The following is a 26,819-nucleotide window of genomic DNA, read 5'->3' as shown; positions in this document are numbered from 1 at the left end:
CCAGAGAGTTCATCTGATTCAACACTTTGATTTCAGATATAAAAACAAGGTTTCAGAGAGCTAGTTACCCCTAAAATGTATTTAATGAGTCCGGAATCTGGGTCTACTTAAAAATTTTACATTAGTTTCCCTTTCTCCCCAGCCTTTCCCTAGTTTAAATGGCATTTACTGTATATTTTAAAAATCTTTTGTTTTTGGCTGCCCAGCACATGAAGTTCATTTTTATTTGCAGGGAGCTCCCAACTTTTGGTCACCTTCCCAACAGAAGCTGAAAGTGTTAGAAGAGGGCTTGCTTACCTAGACTCCCTTGCAGCTATGGCACAGACATGTGACCTACACTCTGCCAATCTGATGCACCAGCAAAGACTTTTACTCTGGAATAGAAGGGAAGCAATTACTCTCAGACAACATTAGCACAGTGGCTTCCTCACCAGAACCAGTAATGAGATATCATTTGGGATCTCCCCTTTGGCCTTGAACTTGGTCCTCCAGGCACATCAACATTTTTGTGAGCTCACCAGTATCTATTCAGTAAATTCTTTAGCCAGAATCTTCTATTCCTTGCAACTAAGACCCTTGACAAGTACAACCAATAATATTTCTATTTGTAAATCTTATCAAACACTTGCCATGTGCTAGGTATTGTTCTAAGCACTTACAAGTATACATTCATTTAATCCTCACGATAACTCCATGAGATAGGTATGATTATGTCCATTTTACTGGTGAGAAAACTGAGGCACAGTGAGGGAAATAATTTCAGATTAAGAAATGTTCTCAAAATTTTAAGAAATGAAGAAGGAGGGCTAGGAGTTGAACCAGGCTGTTTAGATCTAACTCTGAGCTCTTAATCACTACACATACTACTTCTCCCTAATTTTTTCTGATTACATAATTAGTAACTATAGAAATATTTAAACACTATAGAAGAGTAGAAGGAAGAAAATACAAATAAACCACAACTCTACTGCTTATAGAAAACTATTGTCTACAATAGTTAAAGTATTTAAGTTTAGCCAGTACAGTATAATTTACTTCCTTGGTCACACTAGCCATATTCCAAGTGCTCAGCAGCTCAGGAGGCTCATGGCTACTGTTTTGGACAGTGCAGATGTAGCACATTTCTGTCATGTTAGAAAGTGTTAGTGGATGATGCTGGAGAGTCTGCTGGCATTCTCTCTTCATAGCCCTCTGTGGCTATGTACAGACACACACATAATTTTACATAAATGGTAAGAAGCTGTAGATAAAAGAGAATAAAGAAGAGACCCACAATAAAAAACAGCTTTTAAAATATTTTTTCTCTTCCTTTGGCCTTTCCCCTCTCTTCTCTCTAATAAACCAAGAGTGCATGACTCCTTCGATTCATAAAAGCTTTTCTCTAGGCTCTTACAACCATATAAAGTCACATATTCACATGCATAAGGCCTTGTTGTTGTTGATAAACACTTTTAGCCCACTTTCTTTTTTCACTTAATAAAACATTATGAAAATCATTCTAAGTTGGCCAGTACAAATCTAATTATAAGTGGCTGTGTGGAATTCCATGGTTCAGACATACGACAGTATTTCCAATCTTCCCTTATTGATGTGCTTCATTTTTTCTACCACAAGCAATGCCCAATAAACATTACTGGCCATAGATCCTTATAAACTAAAACTTCTATTTCTACAGGATTGATTCCCAGGAGTAGGACTGTTGGATTAAAAGGAATGTTTACATTTAATTTTAATAGCTATTGCCAAATTCTATCTCAAGGGCTAAAATGATCCCCATGTCCTCCAGCAATACATGAGTCTACTGTAATCTGCCCTGTCTTTTCCTTTTCTGTCTCCCCCTACTCCACACACCCCCATCCTGGCCAGCACTGCATGCTATCACATCTTTTAATGACTCTCAGAATTGTTAATGAATGTAATATCTGTCAACATTAGCATACGAAGGGTGGAACGGTGGGAGTAGCTGCCCAAGGTATAAACAATAAAACGTCACACTGTATGTGAGGATACAAAAACAGTAATAGAACTGACTAAAAGTTGGTTTGCTTTTTATTATCACCAGACATTGGCCATGCTAAACAGTGTGATTGGTAACATATCCCTCCCCTCAAAAATCTTTCATTGGCCTAACTTCTAGGCAATTTCTGTGGTTACTGTTGAGTCTTAAGAATAGATAGAATACACATGTAAAGCTTCAAATCCCAGTTACGTACTTGGCCTCAAACACACATGGATTCAGCTATACATGTTTGTTTCAAGAATAAATTTATGAGGTTCTCAAAAATTCTCTCTAACTTCAGGCGTGGTTTACATATGCAGCCATTGTGGTACCACACATTTTTGTGCTTAAACAGGAGATTTAAAATAAACCATGATAGCTGAAAGTAATTTTTCTTTTTTGAGATTAAAAAAACCACAAAAATATTTCCAAACAGAATCAGTTTTGAATAATGTACTCTGAAGATACATTAGCAACAGGCTTTAAAATTGTTCCTTGAAGTTTGGTGCATAGAAATTGTGGAGAAGCCCATGAACAATGCAATAACCATAAAAAATAAGGAAATAAATAATTCCATAGAAAACATAATCAAATGCTGAAGAAGAGTGCCAGGAAAAATGATAAAATGTGCTGGTCTTACAGTGCCAAGAAATCACAAGGGTAGTATTTGAACACCTTGATTATTTTCACCAAGAACTAGACATTTACTCTACAGCAGTGGATCAAATCATGTCGGTGTTCACTATTCAATCATTTGTTAAGTTTTAGTAGAAAAGGAAAACCTTCAGAGATTTTCTAAAATGTAATAGAAACTTACAATGAGTTTTCTGGCAAAAATATTTTAGTGGAAGTGTTTCAACGGCAGAGACATTTGAAATCCACTGAGGTCAATCCTGAAGAAACAAAGATGTGAACAATGGTACAATTTCTGGAATTTATTGTGAAATGTGATTTTTATTAATCTCTAATTTATCTTTATGCTTAAGACTTTTCTAAAGATTTATCTGTTGCTTTGCATTAAAGAAACTTTCAAAATTAAAATTAATAATGGGTTTTTAATGAACTGTGAGTGAAGATAGGTGGACAAATCTGGCTGTTTCTTTAACATGAATATGCAAATGTTGACAAAATAACTGACATGTGCAGAAGTTAAAGCTCAAAATCAAGAAATGTAACGTTTTCAGAGGAAAATGGTGGATAGGACGCAGGACTAACTTGCAGCTCTCACTCGGATAGACAGACCAGCATGTAGAGACCCACATTGTGAAATTTTGCTCCAAGAACCACCACAGGAATATACCAGGAAAGCCAAGAGAAGAGAATCCGAAAGCCCTTTGAAGGAGGTGGATTGCCGCTGCAGGCTCCATGGGACAGCTGAGGAACTCCAAGGACAAAGGACATAATCTCTTGGGAGTTCTGTGGCCCAGCACACCACCTGACCAAGGACAAGCTTGTATCCTTCCTATCCTACTGCAGCTGATGCACTCTTGAAAGCACCACCTCCTGGCTGGAGAGCAGCCAACACAAGACCAGTGCACTTAACAAAAATACAACCAAGGACCCTCACAGAGTCCACTTCACTCCTCTGTCACCTCTACCAGAGCAGGTGCTGGTATCCACGGCTGACAGACCAGAAGACGAGTCCCATAAAAAAACTCCTTGTAGACACTCTCTAGTACCAGCCTGGAGCCTGGTAGTTCTGCTGAGTGGCTAGATCCAGAAGAGAAATAACAATCACTGCAGTTTGGCTCTCAGGAAGCCCCATCCCTAGGGGAAGGGGGAGAGGACCTCATCAAGGGAGCACCCCTGTGGGGCAAAACAATCTGAACAGCAATCCTTGATTCTTAGATCTTCCCTCTGACCCAGTCTACTCAAAAGAGAAGAAACCTGAAAAACAATTCTAGTAATACGATAAAACAAGGTTCTTTAACACCATCAAAAGATCACACTAGCTCACCAGCATTGGATCCAAACCAAGACAAAATCTCTTAATTGCTGGAGAAAAACTGCCAGGAAAAGAATTCACAAGGTCGATTATTAAGCTAACAAAGGAGGCACCAGAGAAAGGTGAAGTCTGACTTAAAGAAATTAAAAAAAAAAAAAAAAAAAAGATGCAGGATATGAATGGAAAAGTATCCAGTGAAATAGATAGCATAAATAAAAAACAATCACAACTTCTGAAGATGAAGGACACACTTAGAGAAATGCAAAATGTACTGGAAAGTCTCAGCAATAGAATCAAACAAGTAGAAGGCTTTCAAATTAACCCAATCCAACAAAGACAAAGAAAAAATAATTTTTTTAAATGTACAAAGCCTCCAAGAGTTTGTAATCCCTGACAAGAAAGGATTACATTAAATTACCAAATCTAACAATAATTGGTGTTCGCAAGGAAGAAGAGAAATCTAAAAGTTTGGAAAACATATCTGAGGGAATAATTGAGGAAAACATCCCCCGCCTTGCTAGAGATTTAGAGATCCAAATCGAAGACACTCAAAGAACACCTGGAGAATTCGTCATAAAAAAAATTACCATCTCAGAACATAGTCATCAGATTATCTAAAGTTAAGACAAAGAAAAGAACCTTAAGAGCTGTGAGGCAAAAGCATCAGGTAACCTATACAGGAAAATCTATCAGATTAACAGCAGATCTCTTAGCAGAAACCCTACAAGCTAGAAGGGATTGGGGTCTTATCTTTAGCCTCTTTAAACAAAACAATTATCAGCCAATAATTTTGTCTCCAGTGAAACTAAGCTTCATAAATGAGGGAAAGATACAGTCTTTTTCAGACAAGCAAGTGCTGAGAGAATTCACCACTACCAAGCCAGCATTACAAGAACTGCTAAAAGGAGCTCTAACAAATCCTCAAAATACACCAAAATATAATCTCCTAAAGCATAATTCTGACAGGACCTATATAATAATGACATGATGAAAAAAAGCACAAGATATTCAGGCAGCAAATAATCACACAATGAACAGAATAGTACCTCACATCTCAATACTAAGGTGAATGTAAATGGCCTAAATGCTCCACTTAAAAGATACAGAATGACAGAAAGAATTCACCAACCAAGTATCTGCTGTCTTCAAGAGACTCACTTGACACAGAAGGACTCACATAAACTTAAGGTAAAGGGGTGGAAAAAGATATTCCATGCAAATGGAAACCAAAAGTGAGCAGGAGTAGCTATTCTTATATCAGACAAAACAAACTTTAAAGCAACAGCAGTTAAAAAAAGACAAAGAGGGACATTATATAATGATAAAAGGACTAGTCCAACAGGAAAATATCACAATCCTAAATACATATGCACCTAACAGTAAAGCTCCCAAATTTATAAAATAATCACTCCTAGACCTAAGAAATGAGATAAACAGCAACACAATAATAGTGGGGGACTTCAATAGTCCACTGACAGAACTAGACAGGTCATCAGGATAGAATGTCAACCAAGAAACAATGGACTTGAACTATACCCTAGAAGAAATGAATTTAACAGATATTTACAGAACATTCTACCCAACAACTGCAAAATATACATTCTATTCATCAGCACATGGAACATTCTCCAAGATAGTCCATATAATAGGCCACAAAACAAGTATCAACAAATTTAAGAAAATCAAAATTATATCAAGTACTCTCTCAGACCACAGGGGAATAAAATTGGAAATCAACTCCAAGCGGAACCCTCAAAACCATGAAAATACATGGAAATTAAATAACCTACTCCTGAATGATTGTTGGGTCAGCAATGAAATAAAGATAGGAATTAAAAAATTAGTTGAACTGAAAAATAATATTGACACAATCTATCAAAACCTCTGGGATACAGCAAAAGCGGTGCTAAGAGGAAAGTTCATAGCATTAAATGCCTATGTCAAAAAGTCTGAAAAAGCACAAATACAAAATGTAAGGTCACCCCTCAAGAAACTACAGAAACAAGAATAAATCAGACACAAACCCAGCAGAAGAAAAGAAATAGCAAAGATCAGAGCATAACTAAATGAAATTGAAACAAAAAAATTACAAAATATAGATGAAACAAAAACCTGGTTCTTTGAAAAGATAAATAAAATTGATAGACCATTCATGAGACTAAACAAAACAAAACAAAACAAAACAGAGAAGATCCAAATAAGCTCAATTAGAAATGAAATGGGAGATATTACAACTGGCACCACAGAAATACAAAAGATCACTCAAGGCTACTATAAGCACCTTTACGTGCATAAACTAGAAAACCTAGGGGAGATGGATAAATTCCTGGAAATATACAACCCTCCTAGATTAAACCAGGAAGAAATAGAAACTCTGAACAGACAAATAACAAGCAGCGAGATTGAAATGGTAATTTAAAAACTGCCAATAAAAAAAGTCCAGGACCAGATGGATTCACAGCTGAATTCTATCAGACATTCAAAGAAGAATTGGTGCCAATCCTATTGACACTATTCTGAAAGATAGAGAAAGAGGGAATCCTCCCTAAATCATTCAATGAAGCCAGTATCACCCTAATACCAAAACCAGGAAAGGACGTAACAAAAAAGAAAACTACAGACCAATATCCCTGATGAACATATATGCAAAAATCCTCAACAAAATACTAGCTAAGAGAATCCAACAATATATTAAAATAATCCACCATGATCAAGTGAGTTTCATACCAAGAATGCAGGGATGCTTTAACATATGCAACTCAATAAATGTGATACACCACATAAACAGAATTAAAAACAAAAACCTCATGATCATCTCAATAGATGCAGAAAAAGCATTTGACAAAATCCAGCATCCCTTTATGATTAAAACCCTCAGCAAAATCAGCATACAAGGGACTTACCTCAATGTAATAAAACCATCTATGACAAGCCCACAGCCAACATTATATGGAATGGGGAAAGGCTGAAGGCGTTCCCCCGAGAACCGAAACAAGACAAAGATGCCCACTTTCACCACTTCTATTCAACATAGTACTGGAAGTCCTAGCCAGAGCCATCTGACAAGATAATTAGATAAAGGGCATCCAAATAGGTAAAGAGGAAGTCAAACTGTCATGTTTGCTGATGATATGATTGTATACCAAGAAAACCCTAAAGACTCATCCAAAAATCTCCTTGAACTAGTAATGACTTCAGCAAAGTTTCAGGATATAAAATTAATATGCACAAATCAGTAGCTCTGCTATACACCAACAGTGACCAAGCTGAGAATCTGACCCCTTGAACTCAATCCTTTTTACAATGGATGCAAAAAAATTAAAATACTTTGGAATATACTTAGTCAAGGAAGTAAAAGACCTCTACAAGAAAAATCACAAAACTACTGAAAGAAATCATAGATGATACAAATGGAAACATATCCCATGCTCATGGATTGGTAGAATCAATATTGTAAAAATGATCATATTGCCAAAAGCAATCTACAAATTCAATGCAATTTTCATCAAAATACCACCATCATTCTTCACAGAGCTACAAAAAAAGAAATCCTAAAATTCATATGCAACCAAAAAAGAGCCCATACAGCCAAAGCAAGCCTAAGCAAAGCAACAAATCTGGAGGCATCACATTACCTGATTTCAAACTATACTATAGGGCTATTGTCACTGTTAATACTGAGTGTCAAATTGATTGGATTGAAGGATGCAAAGTATTCATCCTGGTTGTGTCTGGAGATTCATCTTGGTTACCAAAGGAGATTAACATTTGAGTCAGTGGGCTGGGAAAGGCAAACCCACCCTTAATCTGGGTGGACACCATCTAATCAGCTACCAGCACAGCTAGAATATAAAGCAGGCAGAAAAACACGAAAAGACTAGGCGAGCCTAGCCTCCCAGCCTACATCTTCCTCCCATGCTGGATGCTTCCTGCCCTCGAACATCGGACTCCAAGTTCTTCAGTTTTGGGACTGGGACTGGTTTTCCTTGCTCCTCAGCTTGCAGACGGCCTATTGTGGGACCTTGTGATCATGTGAGTTAACACTTAATAAACTCCCCTTCAACCTCTCAAAGTTCTCTCTATATATATATCCTATGAGTTCTGTCCCTCTAGAGAACTCTGACTAACACAGTCACCAAAACAGCATGGTATTGATATAAAAATAGGCATATAGACCAATGGAACAGAATAGAGAACTCAGAAATAAAGCCAAATACTTCCAGCTAACTGATCTTCAACAAAGCAAACAAAAACATAAAGTGGAGAAAGGACACCCTATTCAACAAACAGTGCTGGGATAACTGGCCAGCCATATGTAGAAGAATGAAACTGGATCCTCATCTCTCACCTTATATAAAAATCAACTCAAGATGGATCAGAGACTTAAATCTAAGACCTGAAACCATAAAAATTCTAGAAAATAACTTTGGAGAGACCCTTCTAGCCACTGGCTTAGACAAAGACGTCATGACCAACAACCCAAAAGCAAATGCAACAAAAACAAAGATAAATAAATGGGACTTAATTAAACTAAAAAGCTTCTGCACAGCAAAAGAAATAATCAGCAGAGTTAACAGACAGCTTTTTCTCTCTCACATAGAGTGGGAGAAAAGCTTTGCAATCTATATATCTGACAAAGGACTAATATTCAGAATCTACAAGGACCTCAAACAAATTAGCAGGAACAAAACAAACAATCCCATCAAAAAGTGGGCTAAGGACATGAATAGACAATTCTCTCTTTCTTTTTTTTATTATTATACTTTAGGTTTTAGGGTACATGTTCACAATGTGCAGGTTTGTTACATATGTATCCATGTGCCATGTTGTTTTGCTGCACCCATTAACTCGTCATTTAGCATTAGGTATATCTCCTAATGCTGTCCCTGCCCCCTCCCCCCACCCCACAACAGACCCCAGAGTGTGACGTTCCCCTTCCTGTGTCCATGAGTTCTCATTGTTCAATTCCCACCTATGAGTGAGAACATGCGGTGTTTGGTTTTTTGTCCTTGCGATAGTTTACTGAGAATGATGGTTTCCAGTTTCATCCATGTCCCTACAAAGGACATGAACTCATCATTTTTTATGGCTGCATAGTATTCCATGGTGTATATGTGCCACATTTTCTTAATCCAGTCTATAGTTGTTGGACATTTGGGTTGGTTCCAACTCTTTGCTATTGTGAATAGTGCCGCAATAAACATATGTGTGCATGTGTCATTATAGCAGCATGATTTATAGTCCTTTGGGTATATACCCAGTAATGGGATGGCTGGGTCAAATGGTATTTCTAGTTCTAGATCCCTGAGGAATCGCCACACTGACTTCCACAATGGTTGAACTAGTTTACAGTCCTACCAACAGTGTAAAAGTGTTCCTATTTCTCCACATCCTCTCCAGCACCTGTTGTTTCCTGACTTTTGAATGATGGCCATTCTACCTGGTGTGAGATGGTATCTCATTGTGGTTTTGATCTGCATTTCTCTGATGGCCAGTTCTCAAAAGAAGATATACCAATGGCCAACACATATGAAAAAATGCTCAACATCACTAATTATTATGAAAATGCAAATCAAAACCACAATGTGATACCATCTTACTCCTGCAAGAATGGCCATAATCAAAAAATAAATAAATAAACAGATGTTGGTATGGATGTGGTGAAAAGGGAATACTTTTTACACTGTTGGTGGGAATGTAAACTAGTACAACCACTATGGAAAACAGTGTGGAGATTCCTTAAAGAACTAAAAGTAGATCTATGGTTTGATCCAGCAATCCCACAACTGTGTATCTACCAGAGGAAAAGAAGTCATTATGTGAAAAAGATACTTGCACATAGATGTTTACAGCAGCACAATTCACAATTGCAAAAATATGGAACCAGCCCAAATTCCCATCAATCAAGGAGTGGATAAAGAAAATGTGATATATATACATACATATATAATATATATATATTATATATACACATATATGTGTATATATGTGTATATATTATATATGTGTATATAGTATTTATGTGTATATTATATATATATATACACACACACACACACACACATACATACATACATATCATGGATACTACTCAGCCATAAAAAGGAATGAAATAATGGCATTTGCAGCAACCTGGATGGAACTGGAGACCATTTTTCTAAGTGAAGTAACTCAGGAATGGAAAACCAAACATCATGTGTTCTCACTCCTATGTGGGAGCTAAGCTATGACGACACAAAGACATAAGAATGATACAATAGACTTCGGGGACTTGGGGGAAAGAGTGGGAGGAGGGTGAGGAATAAAAGACTTCACACTGGGCTCAGTGTACACTGCTTGGATAATGAGTGCCAAATCTCAGAAATCACCACTAAAGAACTTATACATGTAACCAAACACGACCTGTTCCCCAAAAAACAATTGAAATATAAAAATATTTTCAAAACAGAAATATAATGTTTTCATTACTGAGATAAAGTTGGTAATTTTTTTCTTTTTTCAAAAATCAGATTGATATAATTTTAAAACATTAATAATTATTTTTCCTTTTTGTAATATTTAATTTTTTAATTTTTGGCATATTATACATATATAATACAATAATAGAAACATTCTCAGTCTGCATTTCTTTTCTTACCTTCATTATGATTAGTTTCATTCCATGATTATTACCGAAAATTTTTTTGCAATATAGAGGACAGGGTGTTATAAAACCATTAAAAAGACACCCAAATGGTTTTAAACAGCTAGAATTGGCCTTCAACAGTGTAATCTGAAGCACTGAACTTTAAAATTGTTCCTTGAAGGTTGGTGCACAGAAATTGTGACTCTATTGGGCACATGTCAGCATGTATCAGCTCTAGAACTACCACAGACAGAAAGAGAAAAGTGGGTGACCAAAGGATCCATAAATGATTGAATGAGCCATTTACAGTTTCACTGCGCCAGCCATGTGCACTTAGACATGCATACCTTAATCTTTCTGACAAGCCCATTTCTTTCATTTACATTTCCCTGACTACAGGAAAGCCGAGCATCTTTTCATGTTTTTGGACATCTGATTACCTGCTAGAATTCATCCAGTCCTCTCTGGGATGGAGACACCCAGCCCGCTTGGATCAGGAATCTCTTTGAAAATATGATGAAGCCTATGGATTTGTTTCTGAGCAAACAGCCCACATTTTCATTGGTACAGACCCTCGCACCCAAGTTCAGGGGACTCAGAAACCACCCCTTCCTCATTCTACAGATACAGAAACTCAGGCCTATGATCTTGGACTAAAATAGAGCAAGCCCCACGCCATTTGAGACTTCTTTTTCTCATCTGCAGAATAGAACAATCACACTTAACTTCATAGGATGAATGTAAGGATTAAATGAGTTAATGTCTGAGCATACAGTCTGGACAACAGAGTTTCTTAAAAGTTTGAGTTGATTTCCAATATTAAAACTGAAAAGATCTCACACTTTTTGAAAAATCCACATTTTTTGGCTTCTCTTAGAAAGGCAGAAACCAGCAATCCTGTGCTCACCTTGTCAGGAGCTAGCAATGGGCTAGGCTGGGAAAACTGCTGTTTCCAGACGAAGGCTTGATTTGCAGATCCCCACTGTTCTCAGCACTCTGCATGTTGCCTGGCAACAGTGTTGACCCCTGTTTATTATTTTCCAAGTAGAGGGGCTTTTACTTTATCTGCCAGGCCAGGAAGCCCTTTGGGCTGGGACTCCTGTGCACGTGTCAGTGTCAAGTCAGTCACACGAAGGTGATAAGGCTAGAAAAGGACTGAGATGGTGCTATCTTTCTCTGGGAGATTTGCATTCTGTCATTTAAGGAAGGGCCTTCCCATAATCCTGTCACCCTGATCATGAAAAATCCTAGTAATTATTTGAGAACTCTTTTTGCAATCTAGCCAAAGGACTAAAGATGAAATTGCAGTTGCTTTTACCACCAAACTGTTTGGCAATTCAGTCAATTTCTCTCTATCTCCACTGTCACAACCCTAGTTCAAGCCACCATCACCTGCCCAGATTCTCATGAGACCAAGAAAAAGCATTCAAATACCTTTTTGTGTCTTCATTTCCTTTAGATCATACTTGTTTTTAATAAACTCTCAAATTTTACAGGTAATAAAGTCACAATTGCTGATTATTTTTCTGTTGCCTCTTTTTCATTTCAGGAATGCAAGGGGCATGAAGACAAATCATTGTACAGAAGGGGTGAGGGGTGAGGGTTTGGCTGAGCTACAGTGGTATTTGTCAACAAATTAGTAAACTGAAGTCAAATATTGTGGGTACTAACTTCTCAGAGAACAGGTTTGTATGAGCAGCAAGGAGAATAGGAAGAGGAGCTTCAATAGGGATTTCCCAAAGTTTGGAGCTGATACTCTCCAAACACCAGTCTCGGGAATTATGAACTTACAATTTTGAAATCCTGCTACTGAAAAGCCCAGCTTAACTACCATGAAGAGAAAAGAAACTATGCAAAGCCGGCTGTCTTGGGAGCACACACACGGTTAGCAGGCTGACAGAGTCCTCTGCCTTCTGTGCCTGCAAGGTAGCACATTCCTCTCCATGCATTTTCTTCTATTTTAATCAGGCACCATACGGCCTTGGTAAAACCCCATGAGTATCTCTTCTCTTCTCTTTTCTCTCTCTCTCTCTCTCTCTCTTTTTTTTGATGGAGTCTCGCTCTGTCACCCAGGCTGGAGTGCAGTGGCACCATCTCGGCTCACTGAAAGCTCCGGCTCACTGCAAGCTCCGCCTCCCAGGTTCATGCCATTCTCCTGCTTTGGTCTCCCAAGCAGCTGGGACTACAGGCGCCCGCTACCACGCCTGGCTAATTTTTTTTTTTTTTTGTATTTCTAGTAGAGATGGGGTTTCACTGTGTTAGCCAGGATGGTCTTGATCTCCTGACCTCATTATCTGCCCACCTTGGCCTCCCAAAGTGCTGGGATTACAGGTGTGAGCCACTGCACCCGGCCACAGGTATCCCTTTCTGAGGCAAACTTCTGCAATGCCCAAGTCTTGTTTAGTGTCACTGGATACTTATCAACACTTTGAGAAATAGGAATGTCCCAGTACTCCTTCAAGTGGGGTTCATAAGTATGACAGCATGCCCTGGGGTGCTGGCTGAAAATTCAAATAACCTGTCTCAGGACAGACCTCCTAAATCAGTCTCCAACGGTAGGTTTGGGGACCCTGTATTTTAAACCAATCAGATCCATTATCCTCCACACTTAAAATCCTCCTCTCACTTCCCATTGTTTTTAGAAAACAACAACAACCCAAACTCTGTATGTTTCCATGTCCTGTGAGGTCCTACATGGTCTAGACCCTGCCTGTTTATCTCCCATGAGGCTGCCCCTCCACCTCTGAGCTCATAACCCAAATGGCCTCTTGTCTGTCCATCATGGTAAGCTCTCTTCTTCCACAGGACCTTTGCACATGCTCTTACCCCTGCCAGAAATGATTTCTTCTTTCCATTTCACCTGACTAACAACAAATCATTTAGTTAAGTCTCAACTCAGAAGTCTCCTGCTGGGTCATATCTCTCATTACTGCTTTTCATATTTGTCCCCTGTTCACTGGCATGAATAAATTCCAGTAGCAAGATCTCAAAACTGCAATTAAAAAAAAATGTATCATGGCGGGAACACTTAACATGAGCTCCACCCTCTTAACAAATGTTTTTAAAATGTACAATACAGTGCTGTTAATTCATACTATATATTTCTCAATGGTGGGCCAGTGTCTATGTCTTCTTCCACTAAATCCACAAAGCTTAAATAATGTCTGGCACATAGTAAGTGCTCAATTCATATTGAGTAAAAGAAATGGTGTTTCCCAGTGTGATATCATCCAGTGTCATGACTTTAAGGCCCATCTACTAGTTGGTGACTCCTAAATTTATACCTTCAACAGTAACCTCAAAATGTCTAAAATTAAACTCTTGATCCAATGTTCACCATCTTGGAAAATGGTTTCATCATTCACTCAGTTGCTTAGTGTCCAAAACTTGTTGTCATCTTAACCTTTCTCTCACCACATGTTTGATCCATCAGCAACTCCTACAGCTTCCTTTCAAAATATTTTCAGAAACCCTCTGGTTCTCACCTGCTCCTCTGCTACCAGGTGCAAACCATTACCACCTCTCAACAAAACTTACTTCTGTAGTCCTTTTTAGAGGGAAACTCTTGGGTTTGTGGAAATAAATGAAGGCCACTCTAATGAAAATAAACAGAAACTATGTATTCAGAGTTGGCTATAGCAAGAGAGTCAGCTTCCATTCCTTTTGGTTGGCACAGACTCAAAGGCAAGCAGTGCAGTGTGAATGATTTATAGTATGAAAAGGGAAGGCTTCATGTTTGCTAGATTGGAAGTTGTTGGTATGGGGAAGCAGGAAATGGGCTAACTAGAAGCAAGGCATCCTATGTGATTGGGTTGGGGAGCATATTTGTTTTTCTCTGGTTGGTCCTGAGTTGGAAGCTGGCCAAGTTGCAACCATTTTAGACCAATTGCTGCAGAGGTGGTTTGGCTTTCTGGACTGGTTGCTGCTGAGTTTGTGGATCAGAGTTCTATTTTTAAATGGTGTGCCCACCCTCTGTTTGTTTATTTCATCTCTCAGGTTGATGGGATCTTCTATGGCCACTTGGGTGTTCTCCCTTCAGTGGGTATCACAGAATCTTTGCCATAAATTTTGGGCATGGGGGAGTGGATAGGTAAGGTCATACTGAGGCATGTGGATACTAATGCAGTAAGGCTAATAACTTAGTACCCTTTTAAATAGCCTTAAGATATACATTCAGATGAAAGCTGGGGGATTGAGGGAGGGTTAAGGGCAGAGATGGGGAATGCTGGAGGCAGGGCTCAGTCTCACACTTAGTGTTCCCAAACAGTTCAGCTTTGGTCCTTAAGTCCTGAGTTTCCAGGCCCACCTTCCTTAGAAGAAATCAAGTGTTTCTTGAGGGAGAGTGCAACAAAATGGCTACAAATTCCTCCCATCCCAATATGCATGCTCCTTCGCCACTCCTTCCACCAACAGGTGGAGTCTGTTTCCTCCCCCTCTGAATATGGGCTAGCTTTGTGACTTGCTTTGACCAACATAAAATAGCAGAAGTGTTGTTTATCAACTTTTGAGACTGGGCTTTAAGAGACAATACATGTTTTACTTGGTACAATGCCCAGAGACCAACATGTAAGAAAGCCAGTCTGGCTCCAGGACCATAAGCGACCATGTGGAGGAGAACAGAGGTGCCCCAGCCAACAGCCACCACCAATTGTCAGACATGCAAGGGAAGCCATCTTGGCCTCAAAACCCAACCAAACCAGCTGATACAGCCACATGAGTTAGTCCCAGTAAGACTAGAAGAGAAACTGTCCAGTCAAACCACAGAATCATGAGAAATAATAGATTATTGATGCTTTGAACCACTAAGTTTTGGGTGGTTTGTTATGTGACAAAAGACAATTTTAAAGCATTTCTAAAGTATACCTTTTGAGACTCAAACATCAAAGAAATACCAGAGTATTTCTATCATATTTTACCTTCTCTCAGAGAGGAGTTCTAGTGAATATGTTCTTCTTACCTAGATACATAGTTATTAGCTAGATGTACTGTCCAACTGGCCCCAACCCTTAATCTAGTTGTAGGGAAACGATGGTAGGTCTAGTGTTCAAAAGAACTGCTTTGCTTCAGGAGACTCCCTCAGAATCACAGAATTGGTCCAGCTAGTCATTGTCTTCCCCAAGAAGGGGCAGATTCTACAGGTAGAAGAGTGTAGACTTGGAAAAACTAGCTTCTCCTGGTGCACAGAGTAAGGGCTCTCACCTACAGGGCATGCTTGACCCTGTGCTGGACTCTGAAGAGACAGGCCAACAAAGCTCCACTCTGCCTGAGGATTTCCCAGCCTTCTATGAGGAGTGTGGCTCCTTACTTGGTCCCTGCGGACTTCAGTTTGGCCTCTTCTTTCCCCAAGGCTTACGAACTTCCTTGGGAAGGGAGGCCCCTGTCTATTTCCTTGGGTTCTAACTTCATCCAATCTCTGTAGGAGGAATCCGTGGTGGTTTCAAAGCATGTCTGCAAATTCTTTGACACTCCTTTTTGCAAGAGGTGGACTTTAGTTTCCCTCCCCTTGCATACAAGCCAACCTTAATGATTCATTTTTAATGAATAGAATGTAGCAAAAGTGATGCTGTGCGATTTCCACATTTAGATCATGAAAAGTGATAGAGCTTCTTCTGCCTGGATCTCTCCTTGGAACATGCACCTTTGGTTCTCTCAGCTGTCATGCAAGAAATAGGTCCATTCTGAAGCTGCTGTATTGGGGGACCAGGTGCAGAGCCCACGTCGAGAGCAGAGAGATGCCTGAGCAGCCCCAGCCATTCCAGCTCCCAGCTGCTTGAGTCTACCTAAACCAGGCATTGGAGATGTGGATGAAGAAGCCTTTGAGATGACCCCAGCCCCAGCCACCATCTGAATACAAACAAATGCATGAGAGACCCCAAGTAAGAACCACCTAGCTGAGCTTAGTCAGAACTCAGACCTGTGAAAGATCTAATAATAGATGGCAGTTGCTGTTTACACTACTAAGTTTTGGCTACTTTGTTACATAGCAATAGATAACTGCTACAGAATCCTTGAGCACTGCTGAGATGAGGAAGGAACAGGCGAGAGGAGCTATGGAGATTGGCCACCATCTGTGTGGTACCTCACTGCCAGTCGTATCTGCAGCCTTGCTGAGGGGCAGGTCACTCCACTGCCACTGACCTGGGAGGATCAGTCGGGGATTCTTCAAATGTAAATGTCATCAAAATATAATACTAAACTCATAATTAATACAAGAATACCCTTCAAATTATACATCCTAGGGAGGGAGAAATTTACACGACATTTGGTATATGTGGTTAAAATTCTAATTCAGTCAAAAATACTAGGTTTAGAGATAATTTTTTTCCTCCCCATGGAAACTATCTTATCTTTTCTTTCCTTGTGAATACAAGATTTTTCTGGAATTTCTACTAATTACAAAAATAAGTCATGGTAAATTATGGGACCTTCAAGATTATTTAGTCCAACTCTCATTCTTACTGACAAGAAAACCGAGTCTCAGAGAAGTGAAGGGATGTCCCTGAGTTAACAGATGGCAAACAGTGGCTAGAGTCTAGGATTTTAGACTTCCAGTCCAGTGTGCATTTCAAGTCATGAATGCTTGTTTTATATATGTAACAAACCTTATACAAGCACTTATGGGCCAACACTAAGTGCTGCACAAGTATTAACATATTTAATTCTCATGATGACCCTAGGAGGTAACTGCTACTTTTATTTGCCATTTATAGTGAAAAGAGACAATTGAGTACAGACAGGTTAAGTAACCAGCTCAAAGTCAGTACCTCCTTTAGACTTGGACAACAGGAACCTGGGCCCTAGGCTTTAGAGGGCCCCATTCTGGTCTCCTCTTGCCTATTGTTCCCTGTGGGATGAGGAATTAGTGGGGCCAAGATGCTTGCTTAACTGGAGGCTCTGTTCTACCTTCTAGACCACAGCCATGTACCCTAGAATTCCCTGCACAAACAGCCCTGAGAACACTTCCAGGTCCTCTGCACGCATTTTCCTCCAGGGCTGGCCTCCAGAGTGTGGACCTCCCCTCACATGTGTGTACCCTTGGGCCAGAGGGATGGCCAAGGAGCAGCTATTTGGATTGTGAGGTTTGGGGGCAGCTTGAGTGTGTAGGATGGAGAGTCCTCACATGGTGAGGGATGGAGCTGGGGGCAGAGTAGAAAGAGAGGGAAAACAGGAGGGCTGGCTCTTCCCTCACTGCCACCTAACACAAAACTCTGAAGAGCATTAGAATTCTAAGTTTAAAAATGGCACTCCAGAGCCAAGTGCAATGGTGCACACCTGTAGTCCCAGCTACTTGGGAAGCCTGAGACAGGAGGAACCATTGAGTCCAGCAATTCCAGTACAGCCTGGGCAACATAGTGACTCTGTCTCAAAAAAAAAAAAAGAGGTACTCCAGGTCATTATGAAGATATATTTGCCAAGGTAAAAGATAGAATAATTCTATGTGACAGTTTGCTAGAATAATCTATAACTTTTAAATATTTGGATGTATACATGATAAGTCTTTAGACTTTTATTCTGAGCCCCATAAATGTTAGCAGTGAGCAGTGGTAGATGGTTAACAACCAGCTCTCGGGGTGGAGATAGTATGGAGGCAGCCCCGATTTGTACTAGGTTTCCATGATGTGAACATACCTACTATGGCTGATTTCAATCCACCAACAGAATATCACTGAGCAGGGAGTTGGGAAAAGATATGCACAATCAGCTCACAGGAACCAGACAAGCCAGCTCTAGCAAATAATTCAGGGCCAGCCAATGTCACACAGCTAGCAAGTGGCAGAGGCAGAATTTGAACAAAGGCCGTTTGGTTTCAGAATCTGGACTTCTAACTGATATGTTGCTTCCTAGCCCTCTCTTTCCTAGACCCACATTATTAGATCCTGTAAAGTATTGAGGATTGTTGTACTAATCTATACTTTTTGAGTCCTGGACTCTGGAGGGCCATGTCCTAGCATCAGCTGATGCTAATATAACCACAGACATAGAGAAGACTTTTTGCCAGAAGCAAGGTGGCCATATTTTCCCTTATTTTCAAAACCTCTTGTCTATGCTGTGTTGTTCTTGACTTTAGAGTTTATTCCAGCTTCTGGGAACTCCTGCTTCCTGCCTCCTGCCTGCTTGCCTTGCCTTACCTCGCCTTACCTCGCATCTCAACTTGATCACTTTTACTCATTTGTCCCTGTGGCCTGCCTGACCATGATCCACTGGGCATCTAACTGCTGAGCCTGGACTGTAGTTCCAAGCTGGGGACATTAGGTGTTGGGTTTTTTTAAAGGGTCAGTTATCTTTCTATTTAATAGGTACTCACATGGGGAAGGGAACATATAAAATATTTTGACCGGCCAGGTTCAGTGGCTTACGCGTGTAATCCCAGCACTTTGGGAGGCCGAGGTGGGCAGATCACGAGGTCAGGAGTTCGAGACCAGCCTGACCAACATGGTGAAACCCCGGCTTAACTAAAAATACAAAAATTAGCTGGGCATGGTGGCATGCACCTGTAGCCTCAGCTGCTTGGGAGGCTGAGGCAGGAGAATCACTTGAACCCGGGAGGTGGAGGTTGCAGTGAGCCAAGATTGTGCCACTGCACTCCAACCTGGGAGACAGAGCGAGACTCCATCTCAAAAAAAAAAAAAAAATTTGACCATATAAAGGAATTCTACTTTTGAAAAAAATTGAGAACTACCCCTTTTTCTTGACCACTCAGCCTTTCTGACTATTCTATGAGAAAATAAAATCCTAATGCCTAAAGCATCCATTAAGTATAATGAACTGGGATATTGGGATGCAGGGCTCTAACTTCCAAAGGTGCTACTTTTTTTTTCCCCAGTGTGACCCAAAGGCTGTCCTTGAAGTAAGAAAATTAATTGAAAGGATTTATGGCCAGCACAGTGGCTCATGCCTGTAATTCTAGCACTTTGGGAGGCCAAGGCAGGTGGATCGCTTGAACACAGGAGTTTCAGACTAACCTGGGCAACATGGCAAAACCCTGTCTCTAAAAAAAACAAAAATTAGCTGGGTGTGGTGGTGCATGCCTGTAGTCCCAGCTACTCGGGAGGCTGAGGTGGGAGGATTGCTTTAGCCTGAGAGATCGAGGCTACAGTGAGCCATGATCATGCCACTGCACTCCAGCCTGAGTGATAAGAGTGAGACCATGTCTCAAAAAAAAAAAAAAAAAAGAAAAGATAAAAGAAAAGAAAGGACCAGGGAACCAGAGTGACACAACTATTTAGCCAGAAGACCCCAGTCCCAAATTCCATTAAATTCAACAGGTTCATGGTCCATGATAATCTCTAGATTTGATTCCTGGGATACATACTCTTTTTTCCCATATGTAGAGCAGTCATACTTATACCAGACAGCTATTTGGCTTTTTGGGAGTGAAATATTTAATGAAAAGAATGCATCTGGGGTCTCAAGTAAAATCCACAAGCTTTTAGGAGAAACGAAAATGTAGACCATTGTGGATCGGATAATTTTTGAGGTCTTTCTGATGCAAATTACAAAATTCAGAGGCCCAGAATGGGATGTTCTGATAGTTTCAGCCTAAAGCTGAGCTGAGTGACATGCATGGGTTTTTGGAATATGTGCTATATTTTCACCAGCTTTGTAAAGACTGAGCAGATGTTTGGTGGCCCTAAAGATCTGTCTCCAATTGCTGCTCTTCCCAGAGCAGTAGTTTTCAAAGTATGATCTTTGGACCAGCAGTATCAGCAACACATGGAGACTTGTTACAGCTGTAAATTCACCCCAGATCTGCTGAATTGGAAACTCTGGAGTATATTCCAGCAATCTGTGTTTTAACAAGTCTCCTGGGTGATGCTGATATGACTGAAGTTTGAGAACCACTGTTCCTGAGTAAAACTACAAGTCTGAATGTGCCTCTAAGAACACTGGAACCATGGAGAGATAAGAAGCATGTTGGAGATGGGGGAGGAAGACGAAGGGAAGTGGTAGAGGACTAGCAGCTTGGTGCATAAATTAATGGCCTGTAGCATTTCTCCAGGTGTAATTATCCACTCTGAACTGACAATCAGCCCTCTACCAGTAGAGCAGCATATTGGTGGTTAAATTTTGTCACCAATTAAAATGTCTCATGACCCACTGGGTTCCCAAATCTGTGTTCCATTCTGGTTTCCATTCCAGAGGTGATCAGATGGCTTCCTGTGATTGCTTTTCAAGCACCCCTTGGAGAGGGATATGAACCTCCCTCCTCTCTTTCCTTATTTGCATGTAGAATATCTTATTAACAAGGATGATTCAAATTTCTAGCATTTGGCCTTTCCTCCTCCCTCTGCTTCACAGCACAGTAAATAGCATGCTAAACGGAGCTCAGAGGGAGCACATTAAATGCATAGAGAAGTAATACCATAAAGACAAGCAGAAGTCTCAACTAGCCTCATCTTGCTGGTAATTGATACAACCTTTGATTTTTTTGTTTTTTTTTTATTTGAGACAGAGTCTAGCTCTGTCGCCCAGGCTGCAGTGCAGTGGCATGATCTTGGCTCACTGCAAGCTCAGCCTCCTGGGTTCACGCCATTTTCCTGCTTCAGCCTCGCGAGTAGCTGGGACTACATAAGCCTGCCACCACGCCTGGCTCATTTTTTTTTTTTTTTGTATTTTTAATAGAGACAGGGTTTCACCGTATTAGCTAGGATGGTCCCAATCTCCTGACCTCGTGATCCGCCCGCCTCAGCCTCCCAAAGTACTGGGATTACAGGCGTGAGCCACTGTGCCCAGCCACATTATACAATCTTAAAAAAAAAAAATGCAGACGTGTAGTTTCCTTTACGGCCAAACATCAATGAGTCCTGACTCCTGAGATCCGTCAATATATTCCAAAACCATAATGCTAAATCTAGGACTGTGATGGAACCCTGCAGTGTCAGAGTATAATCAGAAAAAAAAATTCATCTTTGGACACACAGAGAGACAGTGGGAGAATGGGACTTGTTTTTTCTCTTTAGCTGGAGGACATACATGGAGTTGCTTGGCTGGGAGCTTCTCCAGTATTATAGCACAAGCTGTAGGTGTCTCACCTACATTCCCTCAGCACACTGATAGTTGCATGCTGCAAACACCATTGACTCTCAGCTTGGGGGTTTTTGTCTGGCCAAGGGAGTATGCTTGGTCTGTGTGCGGGGCGAGCTAGAAGTTTCAGGAGATAACATCCCTAGAAGCAACACTCACCCAATTGGTAGATAAATACCCCCTTAGAGTCCTCACCTCTTAGTTGGGACAGCTCTGAAGAGGGTCTTGCACTACCCCCTAGATCACCCCAATAGGACTTAGCTCTTGTTGCTCACAGTGGGAACTGGCTTAATAACATATCCTTTATTGCCTCTTTCTTTTCCTTGACTCACTGTCCTACTCCTTTGCTGGTATTTTCTTGGATAACCTCTTAAATAAAGTACTTGTACTTGAATCCTTGTCTTCTGAGGTAAGTCACATTAAGACAAGGATGACAAGAAAATATTTAAGGTGACACACACAATAAGGGTAAGGAATAGCTTTCATTCTTTCTTAAAAACAAAAAGCAAACCATTACATTTAGGTAAATGGTATAATGAATTAACTAATTTGTTCATTCATTCATTTGTTATCAACTTTTATTGGGTACCTACTGTACGCATAAGACTGGGCTAGACACTGTCCTCAAAGAATTTAAAGTGTTTAAATCTAGTTTTGACTATAAGACCAACATGAAATGTGATTGAAGGATATTCAAATCAAAGGACTGTGGGAGTAGAGAAGAAAGAATATCTGCTGGTGGTCAGGGGGTATTTGATAAAAGCCTTGCAAGGTGGACAGAAGAAGATTTAACCAGACGCCATTCTATGCAGAGAAAACAATAAGAGTAATTGTGAGGTGAGAGAGTAAAAGGTGTCTGGGGAGGTGAAGAATTCTGTGTGCCTGGAGCCTGGAGCCTGGGGTAGATGCAGAGAAGCTGGGGTATGATGGTAAGAGGGCTTGAATACCAACCATCTTGAACCCAGAGGAAGGGGCTATTGTAGTGTTTTGGGCAAGGGAGTGATCTAGTCGAGCTGGGCACTGGGAGGCTTAATCTGGCTGTATAGCATAACCTGGGTGGGGAGATTGGGCTATGGAGGCACATTACAAAAGTGCTGGTATATTTATAGTGCAGGTGTTAAAGAATACTTTTCAAAACATTACATAAACGACTTTCATGCAAGTATAAAATGAATATGTCAAAGATTAGGACTCTCAAATTGAACTTGAGAAAGTCTCTATTTTCTTTCCTACCCCAAAGCTTGGAAACAAAGACCAATAAACCTTTCCACCATATTTGTCCTGGAGAACCTGTAAATTTGGTTAGTTCCTATCGTCTTGAAGTCTACCCAATTTTCTAAAGTTCCTGGCCTGCCAGGAAGTGATCTTTCTTAACACCTGTGAGGTTGATAACTCATTAGCAAGGTAGCAGGCTGGTTTCTTAGGAGAGTTTTGCAGACATTGGCTCATATATAAATTCAAACCCTTAATACAGGGTTTGTTGTATGTGACTGGTTTCTAAGTATACTGATGGGATAATTCTTGTGCACTAAGCAATCAGTATACCTAGAAGCAATTTTTACACCCACTCACGTAAAACATACCTCAAAATGTTCCACTGCATATGTGAAAGGAACTGGATAATTTGTTAATTCAACCACAATTCTGAAATCCTACAATAACTTCACTAGTAAGGAGCACTAAAGATCAAAGAAACTTTTCAGAGCTATCAATAATGATAACAGCTCAGGCACAGTGGCTCAGGCCTGTATTCCCAGCACTTTGGGAGGTCAAGGCAAAATAATTGGTTGAGCTCAGGAGTTTGAAATCAGCATGGACAACATAGAAAGTCCTCATCTCTACAAAAAATAAAAATAAAAAATTAGCCTGGTGTGGTGGCACACATCTGTAGTTCCAGCTGTTCAGGAGGGTCTTGAGCCCGGGAGATCAAGGCTGCAGTGAGCTATTACCATTCCACTGCACTCCAGCCTGGGCAACTGAGCAAGACCTTATCTCAAAAAAAAAAAAAAAAAAAAAAATTAAATAATGTTAACAGAAGCAAGACGGCCAAATACAACCCTCCAATGATCATTCCTCCCACAGGAGTAAGACGTTGAACAACTATCCACACAAAAAAGCATCTCCATAAGAACCCCAAATCAGGTAAGTGATCAAAGTACCTGGTTTTAACATCATATCAAGGAAACAGGCACTGAAGAGAGTAGGAAAGACAGTCCTGAATTGCCAGCACCACCCCTCCTCCATCCCCTGGCAGTGGCCACGTGATGTGGAGGGGAAAATCTGTGTACTCGGGGGAGGGACAGGGCAGTGATTGTGGAACTTGCATTGAAACTCAGTGCTGCCCTATAATAGCGGAAAGCAACACAGGGCAGAACTCAGCTGGCACCCATGGAAGGAGCATTTAGATCAGCCTTTAGCCAGAGGGGACTCATCTCTTCCAGCAATTGGAACCTGAGTTCCAGCTAATCTCATCACCACAGGTTAAAGCCTTCTGGGGTTCTAAATAAACTTGAAAGGTATTCTAGACCACAAGGGCCGCATATCCTAATCAAGTCCTGGTGTTACTGGGCTTTGAATCCAGTGGACTTGGGGTATACATACCCTAGTGAGACACCAGATGGAGCAGCCAAGGAAGTGCTTGCATCATCCCTTCCCTAATCCCCCAACCCCAGGAGCATAGCTCAGAGCTCTGGGACAGACTCCTTCCTTCCACTTAAGGAGAAAAGAGGGGAGAGTAAGGAGGATGTTGTCTTGCAATGTGGATACCAGCTCAGTCACGGTATAACAGAAAACCATTCCAGGCCCTAGCTCCTGAATGACATTTCTAGGTACACCCTGGGCCAGAAGGGAACCCATTGCCTTGAAGGGAAGAACCCAGTCTTGGCAGGATTCATCACCTGCTGACTGAAGAACTCTGGGCCTTGAATAAACACCAGTGGTGGCCACGTAGTACTCTCCATGGGCCTTAGGTGAGACACAGTGCTGTGCTGGTTTCAGGGGAGATCCAGCATATTCTGACCTGTGGTGGCCATAAGGAGAGACTTCTTCTGTTTGAGAAAAGGAGAGGGAAAAATAAGGGACCTTTGTCTTGCAGCTTAGGTTATCAGCTCGGCCCATAGTGGGGTAAGCACCAAACTGGCTCCTGAGGTACCCAATTCCAGGCCTTGGGTCTTGGACAACATTTCTGAACTTGTCCTGGGCCAGAGGGGAGCCCGTTTCCCTGAGAGGAGAGACCCAGGCCTTGTAGCACTCACCACAAGCTTATTGAAGAGCCTTCATGTCTCAAGTAAACATCAGTGGTAGCCAAGCAGTACTTGCCGTAGGCCTGAGGTGGTGGTGGCTGTGAAGAAAGACTCCTTCAGGTTGAGGAAATGAGAGAGAAGAGTGAGAAGGACTTTGTCTTGCAGCTTTGGTGCCAACTCAGCCACAGTAGAATAGAGCAGATTTCTAAGGTTCCTGACTCCAGGCCCTGGCTCCTGAACAGCATTTCTGGACCAGCCCTGGGCTGGTGGGGAGCTTGCCACCCTGAAGGGAAAGACACAAACATCGCTGGATTTGCCACCTGCTGACTGAAGAGCTCCGGGCCTTGAGTGAACATCAGCAGTGGCCAGGCAGAGGTCACTGTGAGCTTTGGGTGAGACCCAGTGCTGCACTGGCTTCAGGTCTGACCCACTGCAGTCCCATTGGTGGGGGCCACAGGGGCACTTGTGTCACACCTCCTCTAGTTCCAGGCAGCTCAACACAGAGATAGACTCTGTTTGGGGGAAAGTAAGAGAAGAGAACAAGAGTCTCTGCCTGGTAATCCAGGGAATTCTCTTGAATCTTACCCCAGGCCACAAAGGCAGTACCTATAAAAGTCTGCAATAGTCACAACATTACTGGGCTTGGGGTGTCCCCTAATGCAGACACAGCTACAGTGACAAAAGACTTAGATCACAATGCACAAGTTCCTATGAATACTCGGAAAGACTTCTCAAGAAGGATGGCTACAAACAAGCCCAGACTGCAAAGACTACAATAAATACGTAACTCTTCAATGCCCAGACATCAAATTCTTCTCAAGAAGGACAGGTACAAACAAGCTCAGACTGCAAAGACTACAATAAATACATAACTCTTCAACACCCAGACATCAGTGAACACCCACAAGCATTGACCATCCAGAAAAACATGACCTCACCAAACATACTAAATAAGGCACCAGTGACCAATCCTAGAGTGACAAAGATATGTGACTTTTCAGACAGAAAATTCAAAACAGCTGTTTTGAGGAAGCTCAGTGAAATTCAAGATAACACAGAGAAACATTCCAGAATCCTACCAGATAAATTTAACAAAGAGATTGAAATAATTTTTTAAAAATAAGGCAGAAATTCCAGAGCTGACAAACACAATTGACATAATGAAGAATGCATCAGAGTCTCTCAACAGCAGAATTGATCAAGTGAAAGAAAGGATTAGTGAGCTTGAAGACAGGCTACTTGAAAATATAGAGTGAAGGAAGACAACAGAAAAAAGCATAAAAAAGAATGAAGCATGGCTAGAGGATATAGAAAATAGCCTCAAAAGGGAAAAATCTAAGATTTATTGAGACTAGAGGATATAGAAAATATCCTCAAAATTTAAGAGTTATTGGTCTTAAAGAGGAGGTAAAGAGAGAGATCAGGGTAGAAAGTTTATTCAAACAGATAATAACAAATAAACTTTCCAAACCTAGAGAAAGATATTAATATTCAAATCCAAGAAGTTTATAGAACACCAAGCAGATTTAAGTGAAATAAGACTATCTCAAAGAACTTAATAATCAAAGTCCCAAGGATCAAAGACAAAGGAAAAAACCCTAAAGGAGGCAAGAGAAAAGAAATAAATAACACACAAAGGAGCTCCAATACATCTGGCAGTAGAATTTTCAGTGGAAACCTTACAGTCCAGGAGAGAGTGGCATTTAAGGAGCTGAAGGAAACAAACTTTTATTCTAGAATAGTACATTCAGTGAAAATATCATTTAAACATGAAGAAGAAATAAAAACTAACCCAGACAAACAAAAGCTGATGGATTTCATCAACACCTGGCCTATCCCACAAGAACTGCTGAAGGCAGTTCTTCAATCTGAAAGAAAAGAATGTTAATAAGCAATAAGAAATCATCTGAATGTACAAAACTCACTCATAATAGTAAGTACACAGAAAAACACAGAATATTATAACACTGTAATTGTAGTGTG

At 40.7% G+C, this 26,819-nt stretch overlaps 1 long non-coding RNA gene across 1 annotated transcript in view; it reads right to left on the bottom strand.

Moving 5' to 3' along the window:
• Positions 1-26,618, bottom strand: part of LOC129491317 (uncharacterized) — a 97,572-nt gene extending 70,954 nt beyond the window's left edge. Inside the window, exons 1-3 of the long non-coding RNA XR_010113919.1 lie at positions 24,849-26,618; positions 11,477-24,641; positions 298-374 (exon numbers count right to left, since the gene is read on the bottom strand). This is a non-coding gene — a long non-coding RNA (uncharacterized lncRNA). The remainder of the gene's footprint in view (positions 1-297; positions 375-11,476; positions 24,642-24,848) is intronic.
• Positions 26,619-26,819: the final 201 nt, after the last annotated feature.

This window comes from Symphalangus syndactylus, chromosome 10 (assembly GCF_028878055.3).
Source record: "Symphalangus syndactylus isolate Jambi chromosome 10, NHGRI_mSymSyn1-v2.1_pri, whole genome shotgun sequence".
Classification (NCBI taxonomy): Eukaryota; Metazoa; Chordata; class Mammalia; order Primates; family Hylobatidae; genus Symphalangus; species Symphalangus syndactylus.
Note: the sequence above shows the minus strand (reverse complement) of the source record. Positions and strands in the feature narration are given on the sequence as shown.